Source organism: Erpetoichthys calabaricus, chromosome 5 (assembly GCF_900747795.2).
Source record: "Erpetoichthys calabaricus chromosome 5, fErpCal1.3, whole genome shotgun sequence".
Taxonomy (NCBI): Eukaryota; Metazoa; Chordata; class Cladistia; order Polypteriformes; family Polypteridae; genus Erpetoichthys; species Erpetoichthys calabaricus.
Genome location: NC_041398.2, coordinates 126,240,902 through 126,257,993, shown reverse-complemented (window position 1 = coordinate 126,257,993; position 17,092 = coordinate 126,240,902).

Sequence of the window (17,092 nt, the reverse complement as noted above, 5' to 3'; positions counted from 1 at the left end):
CACTACAATTTTGTGTATATACATTCTTAACTTTATTTTTCATGTTGGGACTGGAAAATTGACTGTATATATTGCCCACTATTTTTTGTGTGTGCATCTGTAAATAAAACCCTCTTTGGTTTGTGTCTATGTCTCCATGTCTGACTTCTCAAGTCTGATCCCGGTTGGTCCCGAACTACAAGATGCCCACTGTGTAGTCCAGTGCCAACCTTGCCACTACATGGGGTGTCACAAACTGGCAGTAACAAAATAGGATATTACTAGAGTTACAATATGAAGGTGTATAGCATATCTCCCACTGTCCAAGATTATGGATTTGCAGTAGCTTAGCGAGTGGTGTTGAGAATGTTCTTTGGATTATTTGGCAACAAATTGTAGCAAGTTACTTTAAACTTTGAATATCTTTATGAGTTAGGTAACTTGCACAATCTTTTTGATGTCCTGATGTTTCATCCCAGCCTTACCAGTCTGTCTATAACAGAAGTCACTGTTTTACTTTGGCCTTTGTGCTGGCTGTCCCTCCTTTAGCCAGGCATGTTAAACCTGAATATTATAGAAGACTTCTCAAAAACTGAGGATATTAATCTATTGAAATTGTTTTGAATTACAGAAACTTTAACATACAAATACTGAAATTACATTGGACAATGAATGACAAAAGAGTCTGCAGTTCACCACTGTCATGTTTTAGCCAGAGTCTCAACCCTGGCTTCAATGTAATTTATTTTGTTCTTTTTCGGTTATTGAAATGTATTTAATTGTGTATATTATGTTTTTTAGTCCTTTTGTGTTTATTGTATTGATGATTATTTACTATTTATACATTTTGTCTTTTGTGGTAATGCATTTAGCTATGTGCCCTGTCCCCTTAAGAGAGAGTTTCACGAGGCCAGACCACAGATGCACAGCTGGAGGACCACACATGGCCTATATTTTCCAGGCGAAGGGTCAAGACCTCCAAATCTGCATTGAGTGTTGTTTGGTGAACCTGTAATTTGTAAGTACCTTTAGGATCTTATCTTTCGACTGTTGCTGCTCTGGTTTTGCAGTTTCTTTATTACTAGATAGCAGATTTTGCTTGTTATGGGTTGCCTTTTAGGCACACCCTTTTGCTCTTTTTATTTGTAAACATAAATTTTATTGGCAAATAAATCTTTTTACAATTTTTAAAGGCCAGAATTTGAACCATTTTTTTTCCCTCTCTATTATTTTTTTTGGTCACTGAAGATAAAGGCTTGTTTTGGTGCTGGGCTTTCCCCTTTTTCTGTCTGCATAGAACACTGCCTCCTTAAAATTTGGAACACTGGTCCTCAGCAAGCCTGGGTCTAGATATTTGGAGACTGGAACGCCTTTATGTATTTTGGGTGACACATAATCACAACAAACATGGTCCCACGTTATCTATATAATTTACTACTGACACTTCGAAATAAAGCCTGAAAATGTTATAAATTAAGACATGAAAGACTGCAGATGTGTTGGCAGGGCCTTGAGTAATTTCATATGGCAGTATTAAATGCAATTTTCCACTTCACCTCCTCTTCAATATGAATAAGACAATGGTCGCTATGGAGATAAAGTTTAGTAAAAGTGACTGCATTAATTTCTATAAAAGTAGCATTATCAGAATATATCATCTGATGCACTTAAACATATCATCAATGGTATTCCTGGGGTCTTTCAAACTCAGACATGCTTGCAGGCGACTCAGTCATGGCTGATCAAACCATGACTTGTATTTAAGTGGCATTATGCTGTAGATCTCCAAAGACATTCTTTTTTTATCCAGAGCCATTTCAGTGGTTTCTTTGCTGCCGCTGCAATGTTATAAATGGCCTTTCTCCTTTTCACTCCAGTGATACCCATTGAAATGAGGACTTTGAAGAGAGACTGGCCTACAAAACTCCTACAGCCAGCCTCAGTTGGCATCCACCTTACTATCCAGCCCTACACTCCACACTCATTCATCATCCCTTTGTTCCTGGTCATTATCCTTTGGTTGGCCTCCCCCAGCCGATCCTCCCCAAGCACTGTCTGTTCCAACACAATTATGTTCTTTGTGAATTCTGTGGAGAATATATGGCCTTTAAGATGACATGGCAGTATCACTGGCCTAATTCAGTGGTTTATTTTAAGTCTGCTTACGTGTGATCAAACCAGGTTGTTTCTAAGCTAAGCATGCAAAACTGTTGGTCCTCATATACAGTATAATGCCTACATTGCTATGACATTCCAGTGGAAAAAAAAATCAATGTCTATGACTAACTTGATTTATTCACTAAAGTTTATTTCATTTGTAAAGTTAACTATTTAAAAAAATAGATGCTAAAAGGACAACTATTCTACATCAATGGGTAAGGAATTCTTTCAAACATTGCTGTTCTCCAATACTGACATCCCTAATTGAGAACCATTTGGGTACTCTCTGTTCTTAGCTTGGAGCAATTTGTGGATGTTATTAAATCGGGGAATTACCCAGGCCACCCTTTTGTGTGAGCAAGCAAATCCGAGTAAATTCATAAAATGGCTAACTCAAGAATTTTCAGAATTCTATTTGAGAAACATGCTATACCGGCAGTCAATATTTCTGTACTACTTCATAAGAGTCTTCTTAAAAATGAGAACACCAGGATGGGAGGCCCTCACTGTACTTATGTACATTGGTCTATCAAGGTAACTGAGCACTTCATTAGGGACCATTTACAAGCAAACATATTAACTTTGTACTGCTGACGACCATGGGGCAGATTTATAAGGCTTGTGTACACACAAAAAGAGGTCTGAAATGTGCGTATGCAACTTGTCATGTAATAGTCAGGATTTATAAAAGGAAACTTAGCAGGAGAACTTGTGTATATTTACGGCAACTCTGACCCATGTGGATGTAATATTTTGGAGAAACTGGAAAATGACCACATCCTTGATCAAGCAGGGAAATACAAGCAAACCAGCTAAATGATGACTTTTGTATAATAATTCGTATTACTGAGCTAATATTATAATGTGTGTTGACATGACAAACATATTAAACCTTAAAAGTGATGAATATGATGTACAGACTCTAATTTAGTTCCCTTTTAAGAGGGCCAATGCTGCGTTTTTGGACTAAAGAATTTTTTTTTGTTTTTTTTTGTCAGTTTATATAGCCTATCTTTTCTCACTTTTCAGGGTACTGGCTGACAGGTTAGGAATATTACAGCCAAGCTTTACTAAATTAAGCCCACTGTGCAGGATACCATTAACCGACTAATGAGGCACTACCTTCAGCTTTCATATGGTGTAGATGTATATGCATAATCTGAACAATTTAATTCATATTAACAGCATCTAGTGAGAATGAAGCTGCTTTTTATTTATTGTAGCCAGTTGCATGTACTGTAATTAATGCACAAGTCATCTGTGATGCTAATTTGAGACTGATAAACTCTGTGCCTTGGTGGAATCGGGTCAACCCTTGATTCATTTATTTTGAGGTAAGGTAGCTTTGGCAGACATGTTGGTATTGTACGTGGAAGCTTGCTTATTGGTAAGGTAACTGGCTGAACCCTCATGTTTTCATTTGGTCTGTGCCTTTCATTATAACAGCAACCATGTCATTACATGAGCCAGGTGATCATGGGTACTTGCTCAGACACTGGCATCTTTTCCTTTTCCCTGAATGCAAAGGAGAGGCACTATAATTGTGTGCTCAGTTGGGGAATACAGTAAAGAACTTGATACGTCAGGTTGGAGGCTGCTTTGTTAGCCAGTGAAGATCAGCACATTAGCTCAAAACATGGCTGTGTGATTTCTGCCTTTCTCCAAAGAGATTTAGGAAACTGCTCTCTGCAAACTGGAGGCATTAAACAATCTGCAGTCATCTGCAGTCACTATTGAAAGGTGGCAACCCTAAAGTGTTCCAATATTTCAAAGTCAAACTTTATTGTCATCTCAACCATATACAGTACAAGTATACAGATAGACGAAATTGCAAAGCTCAGGGTCTGCAGTGTAACAACATGAAGTGCAATAATAAATTACAAATAGAATTAAAATTAAAATTTAAAATTAAAACACAAACAAGACAAGACATTGTGCAAAGACAAGACAAAGAAGTAGCAGCAACATTGACATGTAGTAAGCAATATGAACATTGATGCAATGTATGGTATTTGCAATCTAGATACATAAATATAGTCAATAGATATGTAATCAAATAAATAAATAATAGATATAGATAATACAAAAATTATCAGCATATGCTAATAGTTGTTTAAGACATGTGTAAACAATGACAGGTCAGAATGTTTCACAGCAGAAGGATAGCAAGAATGTCAAAATACTTAAAGGTCAGTATGAGATTTTCAGTACTTATCTACATGCACACTCGTCTTTGCAGGAAAGTGGCTCGCATGTATAAAAGTTCTGTTTTTAGAGGTGGTTGAGGCAGTGTGGAAGGTCCCAGGGGGCAGCATGTTGTTAAGGAGTCTGACAGCTTGGGGGTAAAAACTATCCTGCAGCCTGGCAGATCTGACTCGGATGCTGCAGTATCTTCTCTTGGATGGCAGAAATGTGAAAAGTCCATGTGAGGGGTGTAAGGGGTCCTGCACAATGCTGCAGACCTTGCAGACACTACGTTTGTAAAATATGTCCTGTAGTGAAGGGAGAGGCACCCTAATAATGTTCTCTGCTGTCTTCACTATCCTTTGCAGGTGCTTGCAGGTCAGATATGTTGCAGTTGCCATACCAGACAGTGATGCAGCTGGTCAGAACACTCTCAATGGTGTCTCTGTAGAACATGGTGAGGATAGATGATATCTGAAACATCCTTTTTGATTCGTTCAACATTTTAAAAAAGATGACAGTAAAATGATAGAAGATACTAATCTAAAACACTGTATTGTATTTAAAAAAATATTTAACCATTATCATTTCCAACTTTTACCAGTAAAGATTGTGAGGAACAGGAGATTAATAGGTGATAGGCTCAAGTCAGCCCTAGAGATGTGGTATTGCAGAACAAAATAAAAATATTATCTTGTATACTCACAAATGTTCCATCTTTTGTTTTGAAAACTTCAGTTCACTTACTCATTAACCACCAAAAATATAAAGGACCTCACACACTTTAAGGAGTGGGAAGACCAAAATACTGGCAATACTCAGCAGACATGCTTCACTCCTACTAAAAATCATGACTTTTCACATTTACCATATGATCTCCTGGGGCAAAGTCATACCACCTGCACTTCAGAATAGGTCATCCACAAGAAGCTAACTGTGCTTGGGCCTAGCCAGTAATTGGATGGGAGAACACCTAGGAAAGGTTTGGCATTATTACTGGTCTGAATATGAATCCCAATATCCAGGTGCAGTGCCGGGGACACTATGCTGTAAAAATGGCACCGCCCTTCAGATAACACCTAAACCTGAAGTTCTTACTTGCTGTGGTATTGAAAGATCCCCGGCATCCCTTGTAAAGAGTAGGGTGTATCTCGAGGTCCAAAGTATATTGACCACCACAGCCTCATCATTCTGGCCCCCTAATTAACAACAACAATTTATTTCTAGTGTAACCCAAAATCAAACAAGGAATGCCTCAATGGGCTTTAACAGGCCCTGTTTTTTGACAGACCCTCCAACCTTGACTCCCTAAGAAGAAAAACTCCCAAAAAAAAACATTGTAGGAGAAAAAATAATGTAAGAAATCTTGGGAAAGGCATTTCAGAGAGAGAAACCCTTTCCAGGTAGGTTGGGCATGCAATGGGTATCAAAAAATGAGGTGAACACAACACACAAAACAGAACACAGATTATCGTCTTCACAGAGCTAGATGTCCAGTCTACCATTGCCACCTCAGAAATGCAATACAGCAGTACAAACTACTTTGATCTTGCACAGCACTCCCTCATTGGCTAATTATCTTCCCTATCTTATCTATCTTACTGGGGTAAACGTTAACATTATTCAAAGTTATTGTCTGTTTTTTACCTGCATTGTTATTACTCTTTAATTTAATATTGTTTTTGTATCAGTATGCTGCTGCTGGAGTATGTGAATTTCCCCTTGGGATTAATAAAGTATCTATCTATCTATCTATCTATCTATCTATCTATCTATCTATCTATCTATCTATCTATCTATCTATCTATCTATCTATCTATCTATCTATCTATCTATCTATCTATCTATCTATCTATCTATCTATCTATCTATCTATCTATCTATCTATCGTGGTAAGCATACTGATGCAAAATGGCTGCCATTGTGTAATTCAATTGGGTACTACACATTGGTGGTGCTTGAAGTGGCTCTCCACTCTCTATGTAAAATGCTTTGAGTAGTGAGAAGAGCACTATATAAATGTAAAGAATTATTATTTTTATGCCTTAACACAGGCTCTTAATGGTAAGGATCATTCCTCAGAGGCCATCCTGTCTTCCAGTCCCTTTCATTACTGAACTTTTGATAAGAATCACACCCACCCAGGGTAACTCTAGCAGGAGTCCTCAGGAGCTGAGCATCAGGAAGATAGGAGGCAGAATTAGAATACATTCTGCAAAATAAAAACATAACAGGGAATGTTACAGTCCTGCTGAGTTAGTACATTTTGGAACAGGATGCACAATTTTAGTGTGCATTTGGCAGCCAAGGTCTTGGCACATAAGGCTTACAGGGGGGGGTCGTGCCACTTAAAGTTTTGGTGCAAAAAATAGAAAGTTCATTTCCTTCTTATTTTCTTACGTAAAGTAGGCCACCTTACACTTGCATATACATTTTCACAAGATAAATAAAGGTCAGTAACAAAAAAATATAATTATTAAAACCTGTTTCTGTGAATATATTTCTTACCAAATGCATTGCGGTTAAATGTACAAATAACAAAAATGGCATGCACTTGTTCTCTGTTATCGAGCTATTTACTGTGTCAGCAATTTCCAGTAACTTAATGCAAACGTGTCCAGTTAGCTTTTTTTGGAGAAGTGGTAAGCTCAGCTTCAGTTTGGCTTCATTTCCCTGTCTTACACTGCCACAGTAAACTTCTCCTTGGCACTCACATGCACTTCTGAGCTGAGCTCATGCTTAAGGAAAGCGATCTCCGTCTGTGTCTCTGTTAGTGCTGTCCAGGGTGAAAAGTGATCCTTCTTCTGTACGGGCCTCACGGACAGTGGATACTGAGTGTCCCATAAAGTAATGGCATGGGCTAAATTGTCACTGTAAGTTAACAAAAAAATCAAGTTGCCCATTTTGACAGCTTCAGGTACATTATTTTTTATGCTATGCCTAATTATTACTTAACTAATCAAAGAATCAATTAACCTAATAACAGAATTTTAAAAATGACATATTAAGATCTATCAGATCTCAATTGTTTATACATTATAACTTTTATACAGGCACTAATGAAATACAGGAACTAACCCCTTTACTGATACCTTATAAGCATTATCAAGACCAAAAGAAGCCTTTGTTACATAATAGTATGTTGCTATCAGATCCATTATAAAGTGTTACCAGAAAACAACCCATTTGTTAGGAAACTGTGATTTTTTTCCAAGCTCAATCTTCTGTTGAGTAAAGCCAACAACATTTGGCAGCAGTAAGAACAGCAAAGTCAGACTAGTGCAAAAAGGAGAGCAAGAAAATGTTCTGGATCAGTATTCCATGAACAGTTGACATGAATTTAAAACTTTTTCAAGGTAATGGGAAGATGACAATATTGTTGTGATTGACATTTATTAAATGCAGAGTACATGTACTATAAAATATAATAATGGCATTTGCCTGCACTAGGTCTCAGAAGAGATGGTACTTGAAAGATGTAAATAGAAGAGCCAGAATACTCAGGTGTCAGGCATTAAAAAAACTAAATATAAACCATAGGAGCCAGCAATGGTCGGAATATTTGTTGGCAACTTGGTATTAAAGGTTTATTTTTTCGAAACGGTTTACTGTGTGTGTAACACATGTTTAAAAGTTTTAAGTACCAGCCCTGAGTGTTGTTGGACAGTGAATGCAGCATCGAGGATATTCTGGAAGGGGAAGGAGGAAGGCTTTGTCTTCGCTATTATATATAACACCAAGGGGATAGCAACTGGTGTCTCTCAAAGCCTTAACAGGTTTGTTATAATGCCGTGCTTTGGGGTAATAATACAAGAGCTGTGCATCTCCCACGATCATTCATTGTTTGAGTGGATTTTCAGTTAACACAAAGGTTCTTACCCAGAGGTGCCCACACCCTCAGGGTGTGCAAGATGGCATTTCAGAGCGTGCAACAAAGATGAAAGCTGCGTTGCGATTTGCCAGAATTGAGTGAGCTGCATTGTCTTACTTTATGCTGGTACAAATGATGTCTTGCATTGTGCCATCATTTGTAGGTCGCTTATTAGTGCTCCTGATATGAAAAGAATCGAACATTGCGTACACAATAGTTACCTGTGAATGAACAGCAGAAATGAGTGTTCTCACAGGTTCCTTGCTGTGGGCAGAGAGTTCGTGAAGGCAAATGACTTTTTTTTAAGAACTAGGGGGCTTCACCCCCTGCTGACTTTGCTTGCCAACCCCCCACCTGCCTGCGCTATACGCTGTTGTGAAGAAGGGGGCTGAACGCAATCCCAAGGAAATGCGGTCACTACTCTGAAACCCCCCTCTTAAACGGTGATACAATGGGAAAGAAATACAGTTTTTTTTTTTTACCTCCTCTTTGCTCGATCAGCTGCTGGCTTGCTGCTGCTGCCGTGCCACGTGATTTTCATCTTGTGCGGTGCTTCGAACATTTAAAAGCCTATACAGCAGCTGTCCTTTTGTTTCACTGCCTTGTCTCTTGTCTCCCCCAGTCATCCTCAAACACCATTCGATCTCTTTTCGCTGTTCCATTATTTCACCAAGTAATATTTTCCATTTGTTTGCGATAATGCGATCTTTACTATCAGTTTATTGAGACTTTCCAATTTTCCTACTTCCATTATCTCTAACCTGCTCTGCATGTGTATCGCACCAAAGTTTTTGAATTCTTTACAACGTTCTACTTTGTCATTTACTCTTTGTCTTTTTCTGGTCCTGGACGTGGTTAAATCTCTTGGTACAAAGTCTCGTCCCGTGGGACGTGAAAGTGTCTTTCTGAGAAGGTCACGTCTCGTCTCCCTGAACAGGTCTCGTCCCAAGTTTTTTTTATATAATAGAGAGAAATGGAATTTGGATTTTGCAGTGATCCACAGAGAAAGGTGAGGTCTAGTATTGATTTCTGTGCAAGCCCTGATTGTGACATGTCATTGATTTCAACATTTGGATGACATTTTTGCCCTTGGGGCAAGGGGGACTAAATTGGATGCAACACCTGCTGCTTACACGCAGCCCATCTCTCCTTCTGGCGGTCCTGGCAATAGCGCAGCAATTTTAACTGTGAAGCGCATCTATTTTTAAACTTCAGTGCAGGTGTTATCGGGGTGTTAGCCCATCAACTGTGTTTCATAGCTTAACAGTACACTTCCACTTGTTGTTTCATGGATGTCTCCAAACCCCTTGATCGTTGATTATGCGTCATTTCATCACAGATGCTTCCTGGGATACCCCACTCCTTGGATCATCAATAGAGTGTCTAAGTTATAAGATTATTGAGATTTATAAAGGTAACTTGCTCAATTTATATTTAAATTATATACACTGAGTTAAAAGCTTATTTTTTGATTTCAGTTTGTTCAACTGTACTACTTTATGTGGTTCAATTTCAGGTTCAAAAATTAGAATTTTGACTTCTTCATCTTCAAATGTAATATTGATTTTGTAGGCGGTGCAAACATAATTCAAACATTTTCTAGGGGTGCGGGACATAGGAAAGATTAAGAACCACTGCATTAACACATCTGTGTATTTGCTTTCTTCTTCTATACAGCATTGGTCATTACAATATGTTTGGTTGGTGGTGAATTACAGCACTCAGAAACATTAAATGCTGTTGTTGGATGAAAGCAACCGACCAATGTAGGAACAAGGATGTGGTGTGAACAATCAAGGTGTATGCACAGACTTTGCCAATTCTAATGCTCGGGAGCAAATCAGACATCATGTGCATGTATTAACCCCCCTATGAACATGTGGTCAAAGAAACAAGACTAAACACTGGAGATGAGGAGGATTCGGAAGAATTAGAATGGGAAAATTGTGTATTCAAAAACTAAGCCAAACACAAAATTTATGCTCTCTTTTAAGTGACAAATCTCTTGAGAAAGAGAGTTGCTAAGCAACACAATGCAAAAAAGCGTAGGAGAACCACATTGTGGAGATGCTTCTTTTCAGCATGGAGTAGGATCTGGTCAAAACTGAACACAAAATGGCCAAAGGAAAATACATGTGTGCACAATCATTCAAGAAAAATGTATTTGCTAAAAACAAATGAGACTGTGGCCAATTTTAAGAAAAAACAAAGATCCAAAACATACACTCAAAAGTGCTTTGGAATTGATCAGTGTGAAGGTCTCGTCCTCCGAATTCAGCATCTAAAGGTGGAGCTTTAATTTTGACAAATTTTCTGAGAGCAAAGGTCGAAAAAAATGACCTCCAAACAATGTACAAACTTGGTAGAATTTAATAAGTAAGAGTCAACATGATTTCTTCTACACTTTTCCTGGTGAAGGTTCTGGTAGCAACACATTTTGACCAGATCTCCATATCCCTTTGCGGTGTTCTCTAGAATACATAACTGCTCCCAGGACAATTGTGAGGTATAATCAGTCCATTGTGTCCTTGCTATTGTCCCACTGAGTCATACACTTCTCAATGGAATTTCACAGGGGCATCCTGGCTAGATAGATAGATAGATAGATAGATAGATAGATAGATAGATAGATAGATAGATAGATAGATAGATAGATAGATAGATAGATAGATAGATAGATAGATAGATAGATAGATAGATAGATAGATAGATAGATAGATAGATAGATAGATAGATAGATAGATAGATAGATACTTTATTAATCCCAAGGGGAAATTCACATACTCCAGCAGCAGCATACTGATAAAGAACAATATTAAATTAAAGAGTGATAACAATGCAGGTATACAGACAGACAATATCTTTGTATAATTTTAACATTTACCCCCCCGGGTGGAATTGAAGAGTTGCATAGTGTGGTGGAGGAACGATCTCCTCAGTCTGTCAGAGGAGGAGGACATTGACAGCAGTCTGTCGCTGAAGCTGCTCCTCTGTCTGGAGATGATACTGTTTAGTGGATGCAGTGGATTCTCCATTATTGACAGGAGCCTGCTCAGTGCCTGTCGCTCCACCACAGATGTCAAACTGTCCAGCTCCGTGCCTACAATAGAGCCTGCCTTCCTCACCAGTTTGTCCAGACGTGAGGTGTCCTTCTTCTTTATGCTGCTTCCCCAGCACACCACTGCATAGAAGAGGGCGCTCGCCACAACCGCCTGATAGAACATCTGCAGCTTCTTATTGCAGATGTTCAAGGATGCCAGCCTTCTAAGGAAGTATAGTCGGCTCTGTCCTTTCTTACACAGAGCATCAGTATTGGCAGTCTAGTCCAATTTATCATCCAGCTGCACTCCCAGGTATTTATAGGTTTGCACCCTCTGCATACAGTCACCTCTGATTCACAGGGTCCATGAGGGGCCTTGTCCTCCTAAAATCCACCACCAGCTCCTTGGTTTTGCTGGTGTTCAGGTGTAGGTGGTTTGAGTCACACCATTTAACAAAGTCTTTGATTAGGTTCCTATACTCCTCTTCCTGCCCATTCCTGATGTAGCCCACGATAGCAGTGTCGTCAGCGAATGTTTGCACGTGGCAGGACTCTGAGTTGTATTGGAAATCCAATGTATATAGGCTGAACAGGACCAGAGAAAGTATAGTCCCTTGCGGCGCTCCTGTGTTGCTGACCACAATGTCAGACCTGCAGTTCCCAAGACGCACATACTGAGGTCTGTGTGTAAGATAGTCCACGATCCATGCCACCAGGTATGAATCTACTCCCATCTCTGTCAGCTTATCCCTAAGGAGCATAGGTTGGATGGTGTTGAAGGCACTAGAGAAGTCTAGAAACATTATTCTTACAGCACCACTGCCTCTGTCCAAGTGGGAGAGTGAAACGCCCAAACCGTTTCACTTGGATCCTTTTTGGTGCTTATGATTCTCATCTTATGCCCATACGTGAGGATGAGCATGCAGACTGACAAGTAAATCAACACCTTTGCCTGTGGACTTAGCTTCTCCTTCACCATTGCGATTCAGTACAATGTGCGGAACTGCTGCTGCACTCATTCATTGGTTTATTGCACAATCAGCTCTTTCCTTGCTCATAAACAAGGCCTCGAGATACTTTAATGTCTCAATTTGTGGCAGCTGCTCTCTCCACGGCTTCAGGGAATGAGCAACTCTTTTCTTGGTTGGAGACCATGATCTCAAATTTGAAGGGGCCAATTCTCATCCAAACATCAAAATAAGCCTGAAACCATTCCAGTGTACACTGGAGATGACAGCCTCATGAAGCAAGGAAGGCAACATCCTTTCCATTTTATCACCATTCTGTGTGTGCATATTTTGTGAATTTAATCACTATGTTGCTACATGGGCATGCCATCATAGTAGTCATGATATATAAGACGGTGGTGGAAACTGAAAAGCATCTGAACTTGAAAAATAAAAATACTGGAACTCAACAAAATAAATAGATGACGTTTTTAATGTTTTAGATTGTTGCTTTATTTTCTGATTTCAAGTTAGTGTTTTGGTCTTCATAAGTATTACAAGAAGCAGACAAATTTCTGCACCACTTTGCATGACCACGTTCAATAGTCACCTGCGGCAGGGTTTGTGCTCACCCACCCTAATTTAAATGCCCCTCTGGTAAGTGAGACTTTCCCATTTGTCACTACAGGCTTTCTTTTCCTCAGCAGTTTAACTGCAGTATTAACGCCGAACATTCCCAATGCATAATAGAACACAAATGGCACAAATAATGCACAAGATGGAAAATTAATGATAGAAATTTCTTTAATTTATTAGTATTTTGCGTCTTGTAATTTTGTGATGTGTGCCTTTAAAATAATAAACCATTTATGTTTTGTCAAATTGCATTCAAAGTTGCTGGCAGATTCCCATTTCTTCTGTGTTTAGTGTCATGGGTTTGGCACCCGTGGCAAATTACTTAATTTAAATGTCTTGAATGAGGAGACAACTTAAGCATATCAGAAAAGATCAATTGTTTCTGTGAGTTGAATTAGCCATTGTTGTGAAGTTAATGCATGGCTACACTAAACAGAAGAAGACAATTGTCAAAAGAAGTAAAATGGAATTTAGATCACAAGTGGGAGACAAGATCCTAAACAATACTCAGTCATCAGATCAAATTGCCTTGTGAGATCTCCATTAATTTATTTTTAACACTAAAAAGACACTCAAAGTTACATACTTTAATAAATATTGAAGCATAATAAATGTGTGCTAGCATGAAAATACACCAATTGTAACAAACTGACTCCTTTGAATTTCACTGTTTCGGTAGATAAATAGAAGAGCGGTATGCAATGCATGCAGTATTTTGCTCTGATGTTTTTCAGTCTTATGATTATCAATAAATATGTGCAAAAAAAGTGGATTAGCATATTTAGTATTTATTTACAGTAATCAGCCACAGCAGGACTTAGCAGCGGAGCTTAGGAGCCAAGGACTAATTGGATTAATGAACAGATAATTTGCTCCACCAAGCAGCTGGAAGAAAGTGAGACAGCTTATAATAACCAAATTAGCAGGGAGGCTTGCATAAAACATTTAAGCAAAAATCCCTTTGCAGTTTCCGTCAAAGCATTTAGTGCTTTTTTTGATTTATTAACCTATTATTCAAATGTACTACCTTCCAGTGAGAGAAGCTTACAGGCGGGCGACAGTATTTTATTTATAACCTGTATCTGAGGATCCATTATCAGTTCTGGCCTGATTAAAAATGAGTAATCAATGCTAATATTAAAAAAAAAGTTAATATAGGGGACCAGCTAACAAAATAAATCACCTTCTGGATTTGCACAGGGCCTAAGTGAGTTGGATCAGTTATAGGGGCAGGAGAAGGTAAGATTTCTAGTCCCATAAGACTAAAGATGATGGCATGTTGTTCAAACATGGAGAACACAGGAAAAATAAAAGTCAGCCCTTGTGTTATACTGAGACAAAAGTGTTCTTTTGATGTAATGATTAATAATTATATGGTTGATAATAGACAATGTCTACTGAGGTGTTATTCTATTACCCATATAAGCTTTGGCTGGCACAACGTTGTAGTCTGTCACACGCAATTGCTCGGATAGCATTTAAATGGCCAGACCAAGATCAGAACATTGACCACAGGACAGGGGCGAAGGTGAGCGCTAACCACCTGCTCTTTCTTTCTGACTGAACAGAGAATGAGTCCCAGGATGGGTCATAATATCACTTCCAGTAGACTTCTGTATCACCTGCCTATTTTGCCCTGGAGCTAGTAAGTCAGCACCCATTTGCACCATGCTCACTTAGAGAGGAGAAGCCTTTCTCCAGGACCCTATGAGGATCTGAGATGTCCTACCTTTCTGAATTCGTGCCATATTATTTTCAGCTTCATTATTAAACATGGTACCCTGCCAGTCCCCAGCCCTTTATGGTATTCTGTCTGTTTTTGTTCACAGCTCCGAAGTCCTACGCTCAAACCCCAGATGGTTTCTATATGTGTGGAGTTGACATGTTCTCCCAATGTCTATGTAGGTTATCCTCCAGATGTCCCTGTTTCCTCCCTTATCCCAAAGTTGTAAATATTAAACTAATTGGTGAACCCCAGCTGGCCTACTATAAGTGTGTGAGTGGGCCATGCAATGAACTGGTTCCACACACATAGCTGGTTCATGCTGAATATAAATATAAACCTTGCCTGATCCAAGGCTGTGCTCAAAACACTGCTACTTAGAAAGCTGACAAAAGCCTGTAAAACATCTGTCTTTGGTACTTGCACAATGGATATCTCCTGATGCTGATAATTTGTTTTCTATGTTACCTGGTAACGTTGTTTTTTCTAATCAGTTCAATATATTGTATCTGACTGATTTGTTTGTAAGTCATCTTGGATAAAGGTGTCTGCTAAATAAAGACTACTAGAACTGCTACCACTATATATAATAATAATGCCAGCGTTCATACAGTTTCAAAACAACATAAGGTTCATTCCTCTAGAACTGACTTCCTTCATCTATTTGTATAGTTTCCCACTGTCTGAAAATCTAACACTAGAATGAAGACCGACTTTGTTACTTTCCACCCCTTCATTTACATGCATCACCAGTTCCTGGTGCCACCTACTGTTCACTAACTTGAATTGTTTGCTTTGAAATCTGTCTGTTTACTCTGAAGTGGAACTTTGCCTCACTTTTCTTTGTAAGCATCCTTTGATGGGACTAGATGTTAAAGTTTATGAGTCGCACTTCCAAGCTCACTAGTACCCTGTCCAAATTCTGTTACTGCTTTGCATCTAACGCTGCTGGCAGATGCTCCTGCCCATGACTCTTAACTGGATTAAGCAAGATTAAAAAATGAAACCCCTTCTAGTGTGTGCTTTGCTGTATTGATTTTGTTCCGCTGACCAAATCTTGTATTGCAGCCTTGTTTGCTCTGGAATATTTTACCTTATTAATATTTATATTTAGTGGTATGCCAATTCATATTACAGTGTGTTGCATACAGCGATATGCCTGCAAGTTTTCAGAACAGAAATTCGATTTGTAATCCCCTCTACATATCTGGTTTACTGCTGGGATAAATAAAGAAAGAAAGATTGATTGATTAACTGAAGCCATACCTTAGGCAGACCAACTACTTTTGCTGTGCTGCCCATAAATATTTTACGGCTCTTGCTTCCCTAACACTTTGATCTGTTGTCAGAGCATTCATCTTCATTGATTTAATCATGTCAGGGTTTCACTAATAATATGCTTCAAGGTAACACAATTCATCATCATCATTTCCCCTTACATACCCTCAGCCTTATTCTTTCTTGCTCAAATTTCAATGATTACACTATTTGTGGTCCTGTCTCAGATGGTCTGTCAATATTTTAAATCTCCTGTAGCCCCAGTAGCAAGTCTTGTTTCAGCCCTTTGTGCCAAAAGAAAACCATTCACCCTTTTTTATGTACTGCCAAAGGTAACTACTTCTACTTGTCTAACCTGGGGAAGAAAAGTGTTTCTTCACCCTGTAGAAATAACGTAGCTCATAAGGTAGGGAGTAAGGTCTCAGGAGAGAGAATGAAGGGAAAATGGCCTAAAGAATGGTCTTGGAGAGTTCATCGAGCTGGAGAAGGATGGTTGTCCCTTGAATCTGTCCTGAGCATAGTGCCAGGGGCCTAACCAGTGGAGGCTACAGTACATGGAGATCTGATCAAGGTCTTCACAATTTACAGTGATGTCAATCATATTGAGCAGTCAGAATTCTTTCAGTGAAGTATCGTCTCATGTGGAAGTTTAGAGGAAGAGCATCTAAAGGATTAGCTCAGGGTTTTCAAGGCAAAGTTATTTTTGTCAAAATCATGGTAAACATTAATTGACCGTGGGGAATTGTATCCTTAAGTGCAGCATATTTAAATACATTTTAAAAAATACTGTGCTTATTCTTCCATTTTTAAGGCCTCCATTTTAATATGTCAATTTTTTCTGAGTACTGATGCATTGCGCACATATTCAGAGATCCATGTTGTAAGATTTGTGAGATTCTGACATTTTCAAAGAAGTCTTGTGGTGCCTGTCTTACTTTGTGGTTTACAGTAATCCCTCGCTACTTCGCGGTTCACTTTTCGCGGATTCACGACTTCGCGGATTTTATATGTAAGCATATCTAAATATATAACGCAGATTTTTCGCTGCTTCGCGGGTTTCTGCGGACAATGGGTCTTTTTACTTCTGGCATTTGCTTCCTCAGTTGGTTTGCCCAGTTGATTTCATACAAGAGATGCTATTGGCGGATGGCTGAGAAGCTACCCAATCAGAGCACGCAGTTAAGTTCCTGTGTGCTGCTGATTGGCTCAGCGATGGAGTGCTGCATTAACCAGGAAGTCTCATCTCACTCATTCAGCATTAACGTGTTCTTGCT